Raw genomic sequence first — 17,611 nt, 5'->3', positions numbered from 1 at the left:
AAAACATTGTGCTTAAAGTTCTAAAATATTAAGCAAAACAAAAAGCGTTCAAAGTTGTGCGATTAAATGTGCTGGTGGGTAACTTTTGCTGCCGCGGGTATGCGCTGACAGCGGTAAAACGTCAAGCCGCTTTGCACGAAAGCAGCCGATTCCACGCCGTGTTATTGTTTTTTACGCGGCGGCTGAAATCAAGCTACTTTGCGGTTGACCTAAGTGCGCAGAAAAATTTGAACGAATGCAGTGAAGGATACGTGCCTGCCGGGCGAACTTGCAAGAAGCGTTTGGTACGAAATCGACGAAGACAACTTGTTGAAGTCTGTGTTGTTCGGCTCTTTCGATCGATGACAAAAGAGCCGAAATGTGAGGTTTTGCAGTATGTGATACGTGGTTGTCTGTTTCTTTACCCTTGGGAAACAGAAGACGACCACGAAGTGCGATTTTCTGAAAAAATAAAGTGATTTTTCAGCATAAGCGTGTTTTATTTATGTGGCACAGAGGTGACCGCGGGAGCCTACCCCTTCTGCTGGCTGACTTTGCCGATTGCCTCCAACGCCTGCCGCTCGCATTTACTTACCATCGGTTGTGGGATGCCGGCGTGCACCTCGCTACCAGTGTTGCCGAATCGTGGGAAATGTCCCATATCGTGGGAAAATCAGGTCACTGAAAGAAAAGGGGAATTTTTTTTTTCATGGCCCATTGAAAACGTGGGAAATTTTGGTTTCGCTAAAGACCGGTGTTCTAAATGTGCGTTCTCGGGAAAATGTGCAAAGATGAAGGGAAAATGCTGTTATCATGGCGGCCTGACTAGCGTCGCGAGAAGAAATTTGACTTGATGTTTCCCTTTAATTTGCTGCCTAGCCTTGGGGGCAGAGCCCTGGCCCATTCAGGCTTCGAGTGCTGCGTCCTTGGATTTCTTCCAGCGATAGTGGCAGTGACCCTTCCTTTCATTCTCTCGAATTATCACCGTAACTCTAGTGTCAGTGCCATGAAATTAAGCTTATCACTCCCACTACTGTCGCAACGTAGAAATATATCCCGCCTTTGTCTATTCCATAAGATTTACTACGATAACCACATCCTTAAGAGAAAATTTATAAAGCCACCTTGCTACGTTTCAGCTCGGATCGATCATCGTCATAAAGTTGGTATTCTTTCATGCCAAACAAACCACTTTTACAACTCATTCATCCCCAGCACATCGGCACAATGGAATCACCTTCCCCGATCAGTCGTCGAAATAAGTGACCATTCTGTGTTTAAATCGGCTTTAACTAACTTGATGGCAACATAGTACATGTAATTCTTGCGCCCTGCCGTTTATTCTTTTCAGCTTATGTGGTAGTTAAAACAGACCTGGTCTGCGTGGTATGCTTAATTTTATGCTTACTTTTATTCTTTGCTCATAATTTCGTGTTAAATGACTGTTAATTTGTTTGATTGTATTTGCTGTAACCTACTGATTTGCGCGAGCCATATTCTTGTTCACATTTTTGTGTTACTTGTGACTGCTGTTCCTTTGTTATTTTGTCTATTGTACCCCACTCCCCTCTGTAATGCCCTCGGGTCCTGAGGGTACTGAAATAAATAAATAAATAAATAAATAAATAAATAAATAAATAAATAAATAAATAAATAAATAAATAAATAAATAAATAAATAAATAAATAAATAAATAAATAAATAAATAAATTGCTTCCAACCACTCCCAGCTTTTTAGTCACACGAATCACCTATGTTGTTGTAAAGGAATTCCCGAAAATTTCTACGGTCTATACAGGAGAGGCTAGAACGGAAATGGAAGTAGCCGATCTGATCACCATCCCAACGCAAAAACTAATAAAAGCGAAGTGGTGACTGACGATGATGTGATCAAGAACAATCCAGCCCTGATGTGCATTATTAATGTGCTTTGTATTTATTTTATTTCGCTCATTCTTATATTTATTACCTTGGCTGTATTCACTCTAAAATTACTATATCTCGAAAAATATATATATTTGTAGGAAAAAATGGGAAATTCTTTGCCGACAACTGGGAAAAATCAACTGGACAATGCAGCAACATTGCCCGTTACCAACGGCAGATTGAAAGCCGCCGGTAGCAAATAACCGCAGTGCGCACAGCACCTGCCGCCGCATGGGACAGCGCGCTCGCACCCGCACCTCCCAGTTCATCGGCGACTTCGTCTCACAGCCTCTCCACAGTCTGCTTCTCCTGTCGAAAAAGGCGTGGAAACAGTTCGTCCGGCAAGTCAAACGCGTCTTCGTGCGCCCTCCTTCGCCGTTGCTCGCGCCGGCGCAGCTGCCTCACTCGTATCGCCGCTTACACCACCGCCATTTTCTGTCACAAAGGCAACGGTCAAATTGACCGCCTCGAGAATGTCACAAAAAACTGTCAATTAGCGCCTGCATAATTAGGTGTGCAACGCCATTACTTCTACCACATCCATGACGTATTCTGCAGCCACCCATGACACAAAAAAGCAAAATGGCTGCCGGCCACGACCGGCCAATAGGAGCGAGGCTTATTGACACATTTTTGACAAGTTTTTGACAATTTTCCTAATTGACAGTTGAGTAATCTGGCCCCTGGTGTCGTTAGAGATGAGTGTGAAGCCTGTTCTGGCCTTCTGGCCTGGACAAGCTTTCAGGTAGAGGCGGTCTAAGTGTTCTTTGAGCGCTTGCTTATGGATAAAATGTATGGCACAAATATCCTCGTTGGGTATATCAGATCAAATCAAAACTTTATTTCCCTGGTTTACACAACAGATTGAAGGTGACTGAAGGCAAGTTGCCAGTAGGCCGCTTGACGAGTCCGCAGCCCCATGTAAAAACCGGCATTTAGAAAACAGCAATGAAAACACAAAATAAACAGATCAAGACATTATATCAGTGCAGAACAACAACAAAAACAGAAGCCCCAAAAACCAACATTAGGGCAAGTATAATCAACTGTCTCAGTCCGTATAGATGGCTTTAAGTTGTACCAGCGCAAATAAATTAATAAATAATGCTACTGCCAAAAAAAAATATGCTCGTGACATCTGCGCATATGATAAATTTAGCGTTGATGCATTAACAGACGTACGCCTGTACGCTGGCCATTGCGTGCTTTATAATAAACTAAATCACCCCTCGAACATGAACTTCTGAACAAGTCTTCCTTAAACATTTTTAAATGGTGCGCTACGTGGCAATTGAACATTAATTCCTCTAAAACGTCTCATTTCGTTCTTCAGGCATACATCTAATTCCTTGTTCACATATTACTTCAAAACAATTACTTAGAAGGAGTTGGGAAACAAACACATCGGCCTCACATTCACGCACGATATGTCGCGGTCTAAACACATAGATCTCACTTCCAACAAAGCTCTCCAAAGGCTAGGATATTTGCGCCGTACTTTGCATGTTACTCCCCTAGATACCATGTCACTTGCGTACAAAACCCTGATCCGTCCAATCCTAAAGTAAGGATGTGTCGTTTGGAATATCCATAAGAATGTAGATGTAAACAATAAATCAATTTTAAAAAAGGGATGTTCATTTTATATTTCGCCGATACCACAGATTTTTCGCCTTCTCATCTGTCTATCTGGGGCCCACTCCACTTTCCTCCCTTCGTCGTAGTGAATGTTTAAAGTACTTGCACATTTCAACTTTCCGCTATTCGAGTCACTTGGCAACTTAAAATTTTCTAAGCCATCACTTTTAAATAGCTTTCACGAATTAAACTTTTCACCTTTTAATCCTCGTACTGACTGGTTCAAATACGGATTTTACCGTGCACTGTAGACATTTTGAACTCTCTTCCTGGCCTTACTCGTGCTCAGCCTTTGAAGTAATTTCTAGATTCTGCGATTTGTATCTGACGTGTTCTTCCTTTGCGTTTCCTTGTGCTTTCATAATATGTTATATGCTGCGAAGTGTTATGATTTGTTTGTGCATTTCTTACTCCCCTTTTGTCGCATGCGCGGATAAAGTATGCAGAAATAAATAAATATTAACTATACTATTTATGTACACACTAGATTAAATAGCAGAGGGCTCAATATGCTGTCTTTTAGGACGCCACAGTGCAGTGGCAGGACTCGTAATTGTGAGTTATTAATTGAAAAACATTTGTCACCGATGAGATAATTATGACCTTAATAATTCTAATTCACAACATGTATACCATAAAGATCCAACTTTCTCAACAGGCAGCCATTATTTACCAAATCAGATGCCTTGGAAAAGTCGACAAATAATCCAATCAGCATTGTGTTATTTTCAAACTGTTTGAAAATATGTTTTGTTTTTTTAGAACCAGTGGCAATTCCGTTGATACGGTCTTGCGGAACCCAAATTGTTGCCGCGACAGCAATTGCAATTATAAAAAAAAATTCAACAGCCTACAATTAATCATTTTTTTTCTAAATGCTTTGAAGAAACAAGCAAGATGCCGGGCTGCCAACCCCAATTCTTTTCGATTTCTCTTAAGAAGCGCGACTACTTCTGCTCTTTGCACCTTTCCAGAAAATTTTGGTGCGTCCAAACCCATATTAAATATACTATAATATATAAATATGAGTGCTATAACATCTGTGACATCGTTTTAACTGAATTTCATCAATAACTCTACTCCTGCTGTTTTAAGTTGAGATCGCTGAAATAACATTTTGTGCTGTGATTGCCAGCAGTAATAAATACATCATTCCTCATGATCAAATACTGACGGGCATGTCTGCAAGAAAATTATTGAAAGCATCAACCAGTTCGCCCCATAAAAATCTTTGTCTTCGTTGGTTATGACTGCTTCAGTCCCGTTCGCCTATATAAGCGGTCGTAGCGTAGTGTGACTTCAGGTAGCGATGTCTGGTGGTCTTCTCGCATTCATTCGCCGGCTGCTTCATGTCTGTTCCCCAGACTGTGATTGCTTTGAGAAAAGAGCGTGACAGGACGTATAGTGGACAGACTGACAAACGAGTGCTGTACGCCCTGTCTCGATCCGCGCTGTTTAATCAGCACAATCCCACACCAACTATACTCAGTTACAACTTGAGAATACATTAGAGGCTCTGTCTCTAGAGGCTATTCATTATACGTTTGTGGTCCTCCGACAGATAACAGAGTCCGTAGAACCGCTACTAGGCAGACAAAATCCCGCCTTTGGAGCAACCATAAAATGACGAATAGGAAGTTATAGAAATTAGAAGGCGTTTTTATGAGCGTTAAGAAACAGCATAATTAAGCCATTAGTAACGGCAATGAACGAGTAAGTAACAGGACGTTTTTTAAGTAGTAGGAGTTTTATGGGTTCGAAGATTGCTGGTAAATGTGCACAAAGTCCGTACTTGGAAGGCGTCTTTGGAACGGAGCCGGCGATTTATTATTAAATTTAAGAAAAAGACGCGGTTTTATCTATCAGCGCGCAGTGGTGGTTTTTGGAACTATTTTTTTCTAAACGGATACGTCACGACCATGGTGGCTTCATGGTGAGCTTCATCTGCCGCTGCCGCCATCCCTCTGTCGGTGGTTCCAAGTCATATCCGCCGTGTCGTCCGCCTGAGATGAATACTCCTTGCTGTGTCGGCGGCTGCAAAGCCACTGACGTATTCATGCGTGGGGCGCATTCCTCACGCTGTTCTCTACTTTTTTTTCCCTGGTGTCTTGGCGCGTATAAGTTTAAGGGGAACAGGAGAAGCGTCACTTTTAACCGCTGATATCTTTTGTGCTAATGAAGCTAGCTCAAAAATGCTTGCGGTGGGATGACGAGTGATGGAATACATACCGCTCGTCTGCTTTACATAACCTCGGTAAATGGCGTTTCGCAGACTTAACGTCCGGGTTTCTCTAACTGGATATGCTGTGAAAGCTCCGTGATGGCCTATAGTTTCATATAGTAAGAGCACCTCGCTGCCTCTTGTGCTCCATGGCGAGCCCAGTGAAGCCCTGCGTATGTTATTTTTGAAATTACCACTGCCTGGGTCAGTCGGCGTGTTATATATGCGTCCGACCCCCTTCTCGTGTGTGATACGCTTGACGATGGGCACCCACGATTTTCATAGCTGTTTCGGAGTTGCAAAGATTGAGCTACGAGCCGATCAGTGCCACACCGGGTGAGCTAGTGTTGCAGGAGGGGCGCGCCGTGTGTAAGGACTGAGAATGCGCACAGACTTCCGATGGAGAAAGACGGCGACAGCGGCGATGAGTATACGCAGTGGAGAACAATATATGCCAGTCCCCTGCGAAACTTTTAGCAATTTCACTTAGCTGCATACTCAACAGCAGAATAGCTGGAAACTGTTTTAGCCAATGACGATTTTAAATGAGGGCGCATTTCATTCAGTCACCTTCCGTGAGAAATTGAGGGGCTCATACCGATACGTTTTCGCGGGGCAGGAGGCGATAGAGCGGAGAGGAGGATGATCGCGTGCTCTGGCTGAGCGAGATGTTCTTTTGCACGTCATAGAGGGTAGCTCCACTTAGCAGTGGGTTTTACTACTAAAAAAGAAACCGGCCGCTTCCTCGCTTTCAAAGATAAGTTTTACGTCAATGCTGACACTACGGCGACGCGAAAAAAAAATGACTGACTGTAGAGCACGACGTCGCGCGAAAACGACACAAAGCGAAGCGCGAACGGCGTATCAGAGAAATAGCAACTCAGCAGGGACGTATTTACGGAGGAAGAGGGGCGGCGATGCCCTCCACCCATCATGCGGGAAATTTTGCATAGGAAAACCATGCTGGACCCCATTTTGTGGTCGACAAAAAGTAAAAGAAATACATGGCTCAAGTTGGGCCATCCCCTAGCAGCCTACTCCATGAGTAACCCATAAATCCACCCCAGCAGCACCGCACGAAAAAGGACATGTGATGTAGATAATCGTGCACGTGCACGTTAATCGTGATGAAGATAATCGTGCACGTCGAGAGAAACACGGCGCTGAAGACTGCGCCAGACATGATACCCTGGCCTGCTCACGGAACTCTTCTCGTAAGTAAACGGCACAGGGAAACATCCCACGCCTGTGCACTTCTGGTGATTTCAACATGAACACAAATGAGCTCTCAAACAAATTTCAGGGTGAGCGAAGGAATGAAAGAGTGAATAAAAGGAGGAAGCTCAGTTTTTCACATCTCTGCTATACACGGGCCATTAACATCAAAATGCTTAATGTGGCGAATTGGGCGTGTTGGTACATACTTGCAAGAAAATGACTGCAGCTCAGAAAATAGGACGACGGACGAAGGACACGTCATTGTCTCTCCTTCGTTCTTTTTTCTGAGCTGCAATCAGCCGCAACGGACAGGTATCAGCCAAATTCCTCCGGCATCACGAACGGCAAAGAAAAAGTGAAGTCGCTGGTCAGAGCATTGTGAGTGGCTCGCAACGCTCAAGGGTCAAGGGTGATGAGCGGCGATAGAGAGGGCGCGATGGAGCGCAAGGAATATTGGTCTCTAGCTTGTCGTACGATGCGATGACGTAAACGTGCTAGAAAGAAAAACGCTAGAGCGACATTTCAGAAGCCACGGAGGTGGCGTAGATGACGGCCCTGTGGACGCACAAGCCTTGAGACGGGCGCTTCGGGAGAGTAGTTTGGTGGATGGGTCGTGGACGGCGCCACTGGCGGGTGGGGTGGGCGAGGGTAGTGTGGGGAGGTGGACCGAGGGTGGCGGTGAGTGAGTTGGTGGGTGGGTTGGTGGATGGGTTGGTGGGTTGGTGGGCAGCCTCCCAGCTATAAGAGGGGCGGTGGGGAAGGGGCTGATGAGCGGTGCTTCTGGGGGGTGGGGGCTTCTCTCCGAGGCTAGAGACAGACCCCGCCTTGTCGCGTAGTGACACTAGCACTGCTTACGCAGTGAAACAATAAGCTGTAAAATGGCCACTGCTGGATCTACATTCTGAGCAAGAACTTTTTCCTAGTCAAGTTCACGGAAAGGGCACTGACGCATGCCCGCTTGCAATCGTCGACCAGCGCTGCTTCGGTTGCTCATGCACGTGCCACCGTAATCCCTGCCATTTCTATGAAGGCGAAATGCTAGAGGCCCGTGTATTGTGCGATGTCAGCGCGCGTTAGAGAACCCCAGGTGGTCGAAATTTCCGGAGCCCTCCACTACGGCGTCCCTCATAGTCTGAGCCACTTTGGGACGTTAAACCCCGTAAACCGTAAAAACAACGGGGTGAGGCGAAAGACAGCATCACGTTTACGTATCGTGCCGCAGTCGAATTTTCGATGAGAGAGCAATGCCGGCATATATTTATGAGCGAATCAAGGATGTGCACGGCGACTGTGCGCCGCGATTTGCGACTGTCAAATGGTGGGCAGCTTTGCTCTGGCACGGCATGGGATCCTGAAGGCGACTCGCGGACCGGTCGGCCAAATTCGAAGTCTCCACGTACAGCTCTCCAATTTTTACGCAGCAGGGCCGCAGCGAACCAGATCGGAAAGAGGGCAAGGATTAGGGCACTCGTCGATTTACAGGGCGTTTCACCTAAGACTTTACACAATTAAAAAAATTCTTTTTAAGTTTGAAGAGCGCTTTTTTGGCATAGCATTGCCAGCGGTGTAATACATCAGAAGCTAAGAGGTTCTGACTCAGGCTTGTTAACAAATATTGAATAGTTAACTTTTTAACTATTACTGTTGGGCTCCTTAACTATTGAAAGGCTTGTAGCCCACCGTAAGTAATCTCCGTACAAGTTTTTAGAATTTCGAAAACTGCGTTACCATAGGCGCTGGGGCCCAACAAATTTTGGCTATTTCGACGAGTTACGTGCACTGGAGAGGTTGTTTTGCTTGCAAGCTTCTCCAAGCGGATGTATTTTGGCGCGATGTCGCCAGATTTTGTTGGGCCACAGCACCGAGGGTAACCGCGTTTTCGAAACGCTAAACAGAGATACAGATATTGCTTACGGTGGGCGCGTGTTTTATTGCTTCATCGTGAACTAATCACGCGCGCAACATGTACATATTTATTATTGTGTAAATAGTTTTTGTGTATATTACCTCTCCCCCCTATCCTCTCTTTCTGGCCCTTCACCTCTTTCATTTCATTTCTCTATTCTGCCTGCTATGCTTTATTTCCGCTGCCCAAGCTCAGGTGTTTCAGAATCGATGGCAGATGCTGGGGCTAGCAAAAAAAAATTTCCTTCCTTTTTATTATTTATTTATTTATTTATTTATTTATTTATTTATTTATTTATTTATTTATTTATTTATTTATTTATTTATATATATATATATATTGTGCCCTCAGGGCCAAAGGCATTACAGAGGGGAGTGGGTTTAGGATAAACAACAATGAAATATAATGCAGTGAAAATAGGTATTACAAAGAAATTTCCTCCAGAATAAAACAAATAACAACATCCAGAAAACGTAAATAGTATAGAAACAATGTATACAATACAGTGCAACAGATAAAACACACAATCAACTTACTTCAGAATAAACAATATTAGCTACAGCGTTATGAAAGATTTTATTATCAGGAATGGCTGCAATATCGGCGGGAAGGCGGTTCCATTCCACAGATGTGCGGGGAAGATAAGACTGAAAAGAAGATTTGGTGTGGCATGTTGGGATGCCAACCTTGTGGCGGTGATCGACGCGACGTGAAATGTATTCGGGGGGGGGGGGGGGGGGGTGACATAAAATAGTTGTGAAGCGCAACGTGATTATATAGCTTGTGAAATAGCGTTAGGCGACCAATTTTGCGGCGAGATTGTAACGGTGGGAGTGAGACGTTAGATTTCATGGCTGTGATGCTTGCCGTACGGTTGTAATGTGAAAGAATGAAGCGAACGGAATTATTTTGGACTAATTCCAAAGAATATGTGAGGTTTTCATGCGTAGGGTCCCATATTGATGCTGCGTATTCTAGTTTAGCACGTATGAGTGTTTTATAAAGTAGAAGTTTAAGGAAAGAGGGAGCGGTAGAGAATTTGCGACGTAAATATCCTAACATGCGGTTAGCGTTATTAATCACGTAGTCAATATGAATAGACCATGTTAAGTTTTGAGTGATATGAATTCCTAAGTACTTATATGTTTTTACCCAATCAAGAGGAGTGCCATCAATATAATATGAAGGAAGAGCGTTAGATGTCCGTGAAACACGCAAAGCTTTACATTTATTAGTGTTTAATTTCATATTCCATGTAGTGCCCCAGTTTGACACCAAATTAAGGTCTGACTGGAGAGTGTCAGTATCGTTGACGTTATTTATTTCTCGAAATATTACACAATCGTCAGCCAAAAGGTGAATGTTAGAAGATTTGGCAGAAGGAAGGTCATTAATATAGATTAAAAATAGGAGTGGCCCAAGGACCGATCCCTGTGGAACACCAGATAGCACGTTAGCAATCGGTGAATTAGTGTTATTAGCATGCACAAATTGCCAACGGTTTAGAAGGAAAGATTTAACCCATTGGCAGACATTTGGATCGATATTAAGATGGCTCAGTTTATGTAGTAGCAATTTATGGCATACTTTATCAAAGGCTTTGGAAAAGTCCAAAAAAATGCAGTCAGCGCAAGATGAGTTGTCAAGTATGCGGTACAACTTATCAGTAAAGGCAAGTAATTGAGTTTCATAGGAGTATGTTTGACGAAAACCATGTTGCGCAGGCGTGAAAAATGAATTCTCATCGAGAAAGGTAACGACATTCTTGAAAATGATATGTTCTAGTAATTTGCAGCATGTGCTGGTGAGCGAAATGGGACGAAAGCTTTGAGGGCAGTGCTTACCACGTGACTTGTGAAGTGGAACCACCTTCCCAATTTTCCAGTCGATAGGAAGGCTTGCTGTGTCGAGTGACTGTTGAAAAAGTTTGGTTAGTATAACTGAACTATAAGCACAAGTATTTTTTAGGAATTTAGCGCTAATCGCATCAGAACCAGGTGAAGAATCATTTTTTAAAGATTCGATTAATTTGGCTACACCAGGTGGATCGACAGTTATGGGTGGCATTGTCGGGAACCTGTGGTGCGGTATGAATGGAAGATTAACGCTTGAAATGGAGGAAAAGCTTTCAACGAATGTGTCATTCAGCACGGAAGTACAAAGATCATTGGGGATAAGTTTACCGGAGGCGTCTTGTAGTCTAATGGGTCCTTCGCAGGATGTATAACGCGCCAAAATTTTCTAACACTCGTTTTCAAAATTGTTGGTAATGTGGCAGACAAAAAGTTATTCTTTGTAAGTTTAATCGCGTTGACGTAAGCGTCGGAAGCAGACTTGTACTACGCCCATCGCGCATTAGATGGTGAAAGCTTCGCGCGGCGGTATAGACGTTTCTTTTTGTTAGATAATCGTCTGATGTCTGATGTGAGAGCTGTGCCATGGTGCTTGTGGATTAGAGGTGACGATGCGCTTTGGGATATACTTATCAGTTAGTCCGTGAACCTTTGTTTTGAATGATATCCAGTTATCCTCGACAGAGGACTAGTCCGAGTTTGCAATAACGTAATCAACAAAAGTGTCCAGCTCATTGTTAATAGCGGTAAAGTTGGCGCGTTTGTAATCTAGAATGATTTTTTTATTTTATTCACTTTTGGACCTGGTATACTAATGCAAAAATTGAGCAGAACGTGATCGCTTATGCCTGGGAGATATGTTATGTCAGTAGCGAACTCTGGATTAGTTGTTAGAACTAGATCGAGAGTGTTCGAAGCGTTATTTACCGTCCTAGTGGCTTTTGTAACTAACTGAATTAGCGAAACTGCATGTGGCGCATAGTTCTAAGAATTCTTTAGCTTGATGCGAAGGGGGAGATGAAGAAGGCGGCTGAGCAGTACATAAAATAGTTGGGAAATTAATGTCCCCAAGTAGAAAAGGCGGTGATGAAGGAAATCGTGCGCGAACAAGATTTATAGCGTCGTGAAGTTCGTTAGTGAATGTAGACGAATAAGAAGGAGAACGGTAACAGACGCCAATAACCAATTTGAGATGACCTATCACTATTGACTCAAAAATTAGTTCTAGTTCGCTGAAGACTTGGATACATGAAGATGGAATGTCTTTGGAAATGGCAAGTAAAGCACCACCGCCACGCTTGGCTGTTCTATCGCAACGATATACCGAATAGCAATGAGCGTTATGGAAGATTTCGGAATCTGACACATGCGTTGGGAGCCAGGTTTCCGTTAGCGCTATAATGTCAGCTGAGCATGTGCCTATGGCAGAAGATAAAGAAGTATGCTTGTTAAGTAGGCTTCTGACGTTAGTATAAAGAACTGATATCGATGATGACAACTGTCCACTACCCCTCGCGATTCCCTACGGTGAAGCGGAAGATCAAGCTACGGAATCCAATGCAGACGATTCCAATGCAGAGGATTCGCCACGTGCCACGATTTCTTCAACAGTGTCCGTGGTAGGATTATACATGAAGCATTTTTTATTTATGTGCAGCTTGTTATATCGTATCTTAAAAGAGCGAGGGCCAGCGTGGTTAGATCCGAATTCAAAAAGTTTTGTTCGAGCCTGGCGCGTAGCAGGTGAGAAATCTTCACTGACAGTGATGTTATCTGTATTAAATTGGTTACGAAGGGTTAATATCTTGTCTTTCATTTCAGTGTCAGAAAATTTAGCTATGATTGGTCGACACTTCTTTTCTGAAAAAACGCCGAGGCGATGTGCACGTTGAATTGGACTCGAGGAGCATACTTCGACAACCTTAGACAAGGCTTCCAGGAGTTTAGATTCAGTATCTGCCCAAGTCTCTTCCGCATCGGGTATAGCCCTAAATATTAAATTCTCATGTCGCGATCTATCTTCTGCTTCATCAAGGCGAGACTGCAGCAAATCATTTCAAATGCGTTGGTCTTCTACAGATTTCTTTAAAAATGAAAGTTCTTGGCCCATTTCGCTGAATTTCTTTGCCTTTTCCTCGACTTCATCAAGCCTCTTGCACATGCCAGCTAACTTTGATTCAATGTTCTTCTGACTACTCCTAATGTCTTTTATATCAGCTGCTAATTCGACCTGATCTTTTGAGCTTTGCAACGTACGAGAATGTACATCCTTGAGCAGCTTAAACAGAACTTTCATTAAACTTCTTACTTTCAATAAACTTCTTTCTACTGCATCTTGTCTATCCTGTCTGCTAAGGCCACGGCCGCCGCTCGCTGTTCAGCGGCCTTCACAGGAGCTTCAACCACAAGCCGCGACAATCAGACGAGTCACCGAACCTGCCTCGGAGCGAGGGAGTTTCCCTCCAGGCAGTTAGCTAGCCGGGTGCGAGCAACATGTAGCCCAAATCCCACAATACTAAGGCGCTCTTGTATGTACGTACATCACTAACACAGCCTTTATAGATAAGGTATGTCGGGGTTAACGCCCCGAAGCAGCGCGTGGGCTCTGAGGGACTCCGCAGTGGGGGGCTCAGAATTAATTTCAAGTCCCTGGGATTCTCTGACGTGCACTGACATCGTACAGTGCATGTGCGCCTTCTGCGTTTCGCCTCTATCGAAATGCGGCCCCTGAGGCCGGGATTCGAACCAGTGACCGTGAGTTCTGCAGCCCAGCGCCATAGCCATTGAGCCAACGCGGCGGGTGACAGCCTTTATAGACTCACAGTGCAGTAGCGTTACGCACGTTAGCACATACAGCAACATCAAATGCTCTACAGGTACAAATAATGGCAAAAACATTTTACCTGATCCCCTGTGCCCAATTAAGGAGAAACATAATCGCCAAATTAGCCCATTTTCCGACTACAGTTCTTAAGTGAATGGAGCTGGTGATGCACAAGATTAATACTGACTAGCAGGAACTAAATGATGCATAACAAAATGAATTACAGTCGGCGCTTGTTACAGCGGATTCAGACAAAACGGACAGCCGGATATAACAGACATTACGAATAATTTTTCTTGGTCACTTCACGTTTTAAATCCAGCATGTTTTGGTTTTAATATACCCGGCCACAACAGATCACCAGTTACGGCAGACTAAATTTGAGGTAAATTTTGGTCCAGAACATCTTTTACAACGGATATTTGTGTTCGGTTCCAACTCGTCAGTAAGCAGTACTTAACTGTGATGTCCCCTTCCTTGCAGAGCATGGAGCCCCAACAGTCAACACCAGCAGTGCTGTGAATTCCGCGATCAAAGAGTGTCACCACATTCCACAGTAGGCAAACGGAATGTTTCCTGTCCCTCCCACTCTCGTCTCGATGACACCTGTGCATGCATTATCCAAGCGGAATGTTACCTACCCAGGCATCGAGTCCGCCCTTTTGTTGTGCGTACAGCCCGTACCTGCACGCCATATGCCTGTAAACAGACTGCTTCTGCGAAAGGGCATCCAAGAACTTGCTGTGATTCCGAGTTATGGCGGACACAGGCACAGACAGGAGAGGCTGTTACGTCGCATTTTTTGAAGTCAGCTCCCCCCCACCTACTTGGCCGCCGACTCAGCGCGCTCGCGCATGCGCAGCAAAAAATTTAGCAGACGACGCCGCTGCGCGTAGTGTTACTATTGGCTGCGCCGTCGGCCAAAGGCTTGCGAAAAGAGTTTGCGAAAACATTTCTTGACCTCTCCCATGGAGGAGGGCCTCTCACATGGCCTATCCCGAGATTTACTTCCTCCATGACTTCAGCGATGGTTAGCTCAGTCGATTTTAAGAAAGTTAGATGGGCGGATGCGATTAAGAAGTTTGCAGGCATACGGTGTAGTCAAGCTGATGATGATGATGATGAGACACCAAAATTTTGGGTGCATGTTTTCTTCTTTGTAATGATGCGTAAGGATTATTATAGTGTTGTGCGTTTTTATCGTGAAGACTTTAAAAAGCTTCCCCGCCTCAACCGCTGCCTCATTTGCCGTGAAACTGCACACAGAGCTTGCTTATTATGGTAACCTTTGTATCGTAGCAAGTTTGACAACGATACTTACTTAGTTGAGCCGTGCATGATGCGAAAACGCAATCGTCTACGTAGAGATCGGCGAACCAAACCCCGCAGACGACGTTTTTTCGCTAAGCTGCGGCAGTGGCGCCATCTGTTTTTCGCAGCCGTAAGCGTCTCGACAAGCCGCCGAGACTAGCGTTTCGTGAAGCGCGGATCTTTGAATATGCCGTTCCGGCCGTTTCGTCTGCTTCAACTGAAGCGCTTGCAACATTTTCGGCTAATTTGGCGGAAAAAATTACAGAACAACAGATTTAAAGAGGCTTTACCTTTCAAAGAATAATGTTTGCAACGCTCGTCTCGGCAACCCTGTCGTGACGCTTTCCACTGCCGAAAACAGATGGCGCCACTGCCGCCCTTCAGCGAAAAAGCGTCGTCTGCGGGTTTTGGTTGCCGATCTCTACGTAGACGATTACGTTTTCGCATCATGCACGGCTCAACTAAGTAAGCACTGTTGTCAAACTTGCTACGATACAAAAGTTACCATAATACGCAAGCTTTATGTGCAGTTTCACGGCAAATGAGCCAGCGGTTGAGGCGGGGAAATTTTTTAGTGTTCACGATAAAAACGCACAACACTGTACATGAATTACCACATGGCATTCTCCTACGACCGTTAAATGATTTATCAAATTTCTTTTTTGTGCAGTTTCTGTTTTGGTTTGAACAGCCGAACGATGACTGTGATGTCAGTGTGTGATTATAGGTCGCATGAGACATGAAAAAACTAAAATATAATTGTTGCTTCTCCATTTGTTGTTATTCCGGCTCTTGAGGAATGTTGGCTTCAGCACTGTATTGACATAAAACGATCAAGCAGCGATTATATCGGTCTTTCCATGCCTCACGTGACACATAACCACACTTTGACGTCACAGCCATCGTTCGGCTGTTGCAAGCGAAACAGCATGACAGAAAAATTCCATTATAAATTATTCAGCGGTCGTAGGCGAATACCACATGGTGATTCATGCATAGTACTCTCTTCCGCATCATTGTAGAGAAGAAAACATGTCACGAAAAGTAGGTGTCTATACTCCTTTAAGGCTTGAAAAGGCGTTTTTAAGCAAATCTGCGGAGCATGTGACAGCGAGAATGAAGAAAGATGTCTGCGAGTGGCAGAGAAAGACGCTGCCTGATCTCTTGGACAAGTACGGAAACACATTCAACCCGGACAAAAACGGACTCTTTTGAAAGCTAACCCAGCCAAAGCATACACTTTCTCTGGCGACAATCGTCGTGCTAAGGGCTCCATGGAACGCCTAAATATACTTTTTTGTTGCAATAATTATATGAACGGCTCCGAAAAAAAAAGGAAATGGACGATTTTAGCGTGATTAGGCCAAATGCAAAACAGGTGCGCTAGCACTTTGGTTTCGGTTCGAGAGTTGGCTTTCAAGGTCATGCAGGCTTCGACAAAGATTGGCGAAATCGGTGAGTGCGGACCTTCATGCTAGCGCACTAAAACTGGAGAGCTTATAAAACACCAGATTTTGTATATATAAGGTCCTTGTAATTATATCCCCAAATATTTGCCCTGAAATCAGCCCATTAGCGATTTTAAAATTTTTTGAGATCGTATACGTAGCAGAAAATGGCTAAAGTCTCCGTGCAAATGTCAGTTTTCCCAAAACTTTTTTTGACCTGACTGCCCTGCTTGCTGAAAGCATATCATGACAATGGCTTCATGGATTTTCATGTGGTTTGTTGCATTGTGTTCCTGGATAAAATCTTTATGCAGTGACAATCCTATTTTTGCTTAATTACTTTCGCATTTTTTCACTCTGCACTAATTTGACACGACAGTAAAGAGTGCATTATGCAAGCACAGATATAATGCGATGCGTAGAAAGGAACTGAGTTTCTGTATGAGGAAACTGAGCATAAACTTCAACTTCTTCAACTTCAACAATATTGGGAGAATGTCACTGCATGAACCATTCTTTGGAAAAAATTTAAGAGTGAATCTAGGCTTCTACCACGTTTTGATGTACGCCAGACTTTCTGCAAGTTTGGTAGAACAATGAAGCACATGAAAATTTATCATGTCAAAACCACTTAAGAAATATGAGTGAAAATTTGTGCTTAGTGCACTCCCCAATAAGCGTGCCAATTTTCACCGCTTCACACACAAAAAAAAAATATTCACTACCAAAACCCGCGTTTCCCCCTTAAGGGTACGACGCAATAGCGTTAATAGATTAATACCCATATATGTAGAATTGATCATTCTCTGGTTTACGTTCATAGATCGCTGGAAGTCCTCATACCACTCCTGTCGTAGTGGTGCAGCAATGCGCCACTTCCCTGCAATGGCGGGTGCTGCCACCAGCGGGGTTTGTGAGACCAAAGTTACTCTTGCCGAGGTACCTGCATCGCCAGACAGAGGCGAAATTGGCGAGCGAGGGTCTTAGTGCTAGTGCACTAAAATGAACTTTTGCTGATTGGAAAGTCTAAGCAGCTAAACGCCTCGCGCTACATGCAGAATATGCCTGCTGATTGGGACGCTAACAAAAATGCGTGGATGATGGCAGCCTTGTTAAAAGCCTGGGGAATCAAGCTCGACAATAGTGCGGTAAAAGAAAAGAAGGAAGGTGTTTTACTAGAAAATTGCTCCAGCCACATGAGGATGCCAAAGCTACTGAAGTGGCATAATTTCCACCGAATGCTATGTCAGCTCATTGACCAAGGTGTTGTGCATGCAGTTACAGAAC

This window comes from Amblyomma americanum, chromosome 1, assembly GCF_052857255.1.
Source record: "Amblyomma americanum isolate KBUSLIRL-KWMA chromosome 1, ASM5285725v1, whole genome shotgun sequence".
Taxonomy (NCBI): domain Eukaryota; kingdom Metazoa; phylum Arthropoda; class Arachnida; order Ixodida; family Ixodidae; genus Amblyomma; species Amblyomma americanum.
This window is presented reverse-complemented; position numbering follows the sequence as displayed.